At 36.0% G+C, this 4,977-nt stretch overlaps 1 long non-coding RNA gene across 1 annotated transcript in view; it reads left to right on the forward strand.

The window, feature by feature from the left end:
- Positions 4,127–4,977, forward strand: part of LOC110265846 — a 4,964-nt gene continuing 4,113 nt past the window's right edge. Inside the window, exons 1-2 of the long non-coding RNA XR_002352284.1 lie at positions 4,127–4,423; positions 4,556–4,617. This is a non-coding gene — a long non-coding RNA (uncharacterized LOC110265846). The remainder of the gene's footprint in view (positions 4,424–4,555; positions 4,618–4,977) is intronic.

The following is a 4,977-nucleotide window of genomic DNA, read 5'->3' on the forward strand; positions in this document are numbered from 1 at the left end:
GAAAAGCTCTCACCTCTCTCCTCACTTCAGCTGCTGTTGTCTTTAGGTTATGAGGGTGAAAGTGGCTGAAATGGGTTCATTTAAGTGTATTTATATGTTGGGCTTGGGCCCAACTTGGGCCCGGTCCAATCCGTTAGCATTTTTAGCCTGTTTGGCCTAACTTCGGGCCAAATCTTTGAAATTAAAGCCAGGTTTTCCATTTCTAATGTTTTTCTAAGGTTTTTTTTTACGGTTTTCACTTTTCTCGTGCGGTACCAGGCAGACTTGAACCGGTTCAACTGTCGGTTCGCAATTTTTCACGGTTTTTTGTAGAAAGCACATTTTCTGACTCAGAAAGACTCACTGAGTCTAAAAATCACCTTTAAATCCCCAAATTCTCTCTCTAACTTTTTGGAATCTAATTTGGGAAATTAATCACTTAATTAACCGGTTGATTAGTTGCGGTTCTTACATGTGGCGTGAAGGTGTCAAGTGAAAAGCTTGAGACTGAGCGGTTAAAGTTGAGGTCCAAAGAAAAAAGAGTGTGCTTAAGAACTCTGGACACCTCTAATTGGGGAATTTAGCAAAGCTGAGTCACAATCTGAAAAGCTTCACCCTTTTATGTGTCTGTGGAATTTATATATGTATCCGGTGGTAATACCGGAAAACAAAGTGCTTAGGGCCACGGCCAAGACTCATAAAGTAGCTGTGTTCAAGAATCAACATACTGAACTAGGAGAATCAATAACACTATCTGAATGAGTAAAGTATCGTTTTTGTCCCCAACGTTTGGGGTAAGTCCCAAAGTTGTCCCTAACATTTCAATCGTCCTATTTAAGTCCTTAACGTTTCAAAATTAACTCAATGTTGTCCTGCCGTTAGGGATCCGTTAACAGAATTGACGGCGGGACAAAATTGAGATGATTTTGAAACGTTAGGGACTTAAATAGGACGAAAACGTTAGGGACAAAAACGATAAATAAAAATAAATTTTAATTTAATTTTATCTTTCAATAATATTAATTTTTTACTGTATATAGTATTCAATTATTTTTTAATTAATTTATTTAAAATGAAAGTAATATGATTAAGTGTAATTTACTTAGATGTGATTAAAAAATAATTGAATACTATGTATAGTAAAAAATTGATATTATTGAAAGATAAAATTAAAATTTATCTCTATGTATCATTTTTGTCCCCAACGTTTTCGTCTTATTTAAATCCCTAAGGTTTCAAAATCGTCTCAATTTCGTCCCACCGTCAATTTTGTTAACGGATCCCTAACGACAGGACAACATTGAGTCAGTTTTGAAACGTTAGGGACTTAAATAAGACGATTGAAACGTTAGGGACAACTTTGTGACTTACCCCAAACATTGGAGACAAAAACGATACTTTACTCCTATCTGAATTTTGAGTTCCTATAGATGTCAATCATTCTGAACTTCAATGGATTAAGTGAGATGCCAAAACTGTTTAGAGGCAAAAAGCTACTAGTCCCGCTCATTTAATTGTAGCTAAGCTTCATTGATATTTTGGAATTTATAGTATATTCTCTTTTTTTTATCCTATTTGATTTTCAGTTGTTTGGGGACAAGCAACAATTTAAGTTTGGTGTTGTGATGAGCGGATAATTTATACGCTTTTTGGCATTGTTTTTACATAGTTTTTAGTATATTTTTATTAGTTTTTAAATAAAAATCACATTTCTGGACTTTACTATGAGTTTGTGTATTTTTCTGTGATTTCAGGTATTTTCTGGCTGAAATTGAGGGACCTGAGCAAAAATTTGATTCAGAGGCTGAAAAAGGACTGCAGATGCTGTTGGATTCTGACCTCCCTACACTCAAAGTGGATTTTCTGGAGCTACAGAAGTCCAAATGGCGCGCTCTCAATTGCGTTGGAAAGTAGACATCCAGGGATTTCCAGCAATATATAATAGTTTATACTTTGCCCGAGTTTAGATGACGCAAACTGGCGTTCAACGCCAGTTCTCTGCCCTATTCTGGCGTTAAACGCCAGAAACAGGTTACAAGTTGGAGTTAAACGCCCAAAACATGTTACAACCTGGCATTTAACTCCAGAAACAGCCTAGGCACGTGTAAAGCTCAAGTCTCAGCCTCAGCAAACACCAAGTGGGCCCTGGAAGTGGATTTCTGCACTATCTATCATAGTTTACTCATTTTCTGTAAACCTAGGTTACTAGTTTAGTATTTAAACAACTTTTGGAGATTTATTTTGGACCTTATGACATTTTCACGTTTTACATTGTATCTCTACGACATGAGTCTCTAAACTCCATAGTTGGGGGGTGAGGAGCTCTGCTGTGTCTCGATGAATTAATGTAATTACTTCTGTTTTCTATTCAATCACGCTTGTTTCTGTTCTAAGATACTCGCTTGTACTTAACTATGATGAATGTGATGATCCGTGACACTCATCATCATTCTCAACCTATGAACGCGTGGCTGACAACCACTTCTGTTCTACCTTAAATTGAGTGTGTATCTCTTAGCCTCTCGGTTCATGATCAGAGTCTTCGTGGTATAGGCTAGGACTATTGGCGACCATTCCAGAGATCCGGAAAGTCTAAACCTTGTCTGTGGTATTCCGAGTAGGATCTGGGATGGGATGACTGTGACGAGCTTCAAACTCACGAGTGCTGGGCGTAGTGACAGACGCAAAAGGATCAATGGATCCTATTCCAACATGAGTGAGAACCGATAGATGATTAGCCGTGCGGTGACAGCGCATTTGGACCATTTTTACTGAGAGGATGGATGGTAGCCATTGACAACGGTGATCCACCAACATACAGCTTGCCATGGAAGGAGACTTGCGTGCGAGAAGAAGAAGACAGTAGAAAAGTAGAGATTCAGAAGACAGAGCATCTCCAAAACCTCAATCTGTTCTCCATTACTGCATAACAAGTACTATTTAATTTATGCTTTTTACTCTTCATAAATATAATCACTCTTATCATTGATTTCCTGACTAAGAATTACAAAATAATCATAGCTTGCTTCAAGCCGATAATCTCCGTGGGATCGACTCTTACTCACGTAAGGTATTACTTGGACGACCCAGTGCACTTGCTGGTTAGTGGTACGAGTTGTGAAAAGTGTGATTTACAATTCGTGCACCAGTGGACTGATAATTTTGGCATCACGGTGACCGATCTAGTTCATGTTCTAAATTGTGTATAATTATTAGAGAAAAATGCTATATATATCTAAATATATATATTATTCAAATTGCTTCGTGCTTTTTAAAATTACTAGGTATATGACAATGATAGGATGAGGCTAGCGATTGACTTAGTGAGTAAGGAATTCAATATGAAGAAGTCAGAAATTATGGATAAGGCACATGCATATATGAAAGATATGCTAAAAAAACAGTCACGATTACAAAAAAATTGAAGAATTATTTTTTGAAATTCAGCGCATTTTATATTTGCTGAGACACTGCACGTCATATTTTGTTAGCCATTTTTTTAGTTTAGGTCATTCTTTTATTAGTATCCTATCCTCGAAATACATCTTTAATAAACTTGGTGGAGTTAGTTTATACGATATTTAGTTATATATTAGAAATTACTGTTGAGTCATTTTAAGAGACATATAAAAAATTTACTTAACTCACATAATATAACATTCACCATAATAATATAATCTATCATGAACAAAGAATGACACACAATCCTTACACAACACATTATAACTAAAAATTATACGCATGATTTTACAAAATTAGATGATAATTAATTACACATAAATTAAGAGTTTGATTAGCATATTTTGACAAAGAAATAATTTTTTTTCTCATTTCATCCATTTATTAAGCATAGTTCCAACATAATTATTTATATAATAAACTAAAAAAAGGCTTAATTCTGGATATTTTGTTGTAAAATTAAATGACAGGTTTGAAGAAAATAGGGAGGAAATTTTGACAGTAGTGCAGTGTGATTTGTGATAACTAGTTATTATTTGGTGAAAAAGAGATGGAATAGAACAAACAGAAATTCCAAAGGAAAGAGAACACAAAACCGTTGTGCAAAAACTCGGGTAAAAAATCGACTAAATCGATGGTTAACTGAACAATCGGTCAAACCGGTCGGGTTTTTTAAGGCCCAGTTCGCTAAAGCATAAACAACGGCGTCGTTTTGTTCGAAAACAAAGGGCACCGTCCCCCTCTCCCTTCTTTCTCTCACAAACCCAACCCTAAACCCTATTAGAGCAGAGCAACATCCCGCTTTTCCATCGCCGAGCTACTCTCCGTCAGCCAGAGGCTGCCGTCGCAGCCGGACTAGCCTCAACCGAGCATCCCACTTCTCCCATTAGCGTCACTCACGTGCACAGAACCCACGAGCACGTTCGTTTTTTGCCGGCGCTCTTCGATTTCCCGTCGCGATCCTTTTCTTGTCGTCGACTGCTCGGTGAGTTCTTCGATGATAATTCCTTTTCTTGTCATCGCGATCCTTCTCTACCCTCTCTGCCGCAGTGAGTTCTTCAGCTTTTCAATTAATTTTATTTTATTTTGTTAACTTTTGCTCATGTAATTATTATAGGGTTTGCTTGCTTCAACAATTGTGTAATCAAATCTCAATTAAGAACCATTTCTAATCTGAAGGTGTGCGCCTATTGAACTTTCAAATGTAAATTGGGGATCATGGTCAAATTTAAAATTTTTTCGTTCCTGTTTCTGCAATCATGCATGTCGTGGCCCTTCTTCATAAACACTACAAGAATCTAATTACTTCAAGAAATTTCAAATTTAAATTGGGGATCATGGCCAAATTTTTTCTTGTTAATTTTTACATATTCTGAGTTAATTTTTGTATGATTGTTGTATATATTCTGCCTTCTGAGTTAATTTTTACATTGTTTAATTCTAGGAACCAATTTTAATTGCTTAAATTTATTATTTACTTTAATTTATTTCTTTTTTTTTTTGTTTTAATTGTTTGTTGTTTGATTGTAATCGATGTGA

Source organism: Arachis ipaensis, chromosome B08 (assembly GCF_000816755.2).
Source record: "Arachis ipaensis cultivar K30076 chromosome B08, Araip1.1, whole genome shotgun sequence".
Lineage (NCBI taxonomy): Eukaryota > Viridiplantae > Streptophyta > Magnoliopsida > Fabales > Fabaceae > Arachis > Arachis ipaensis.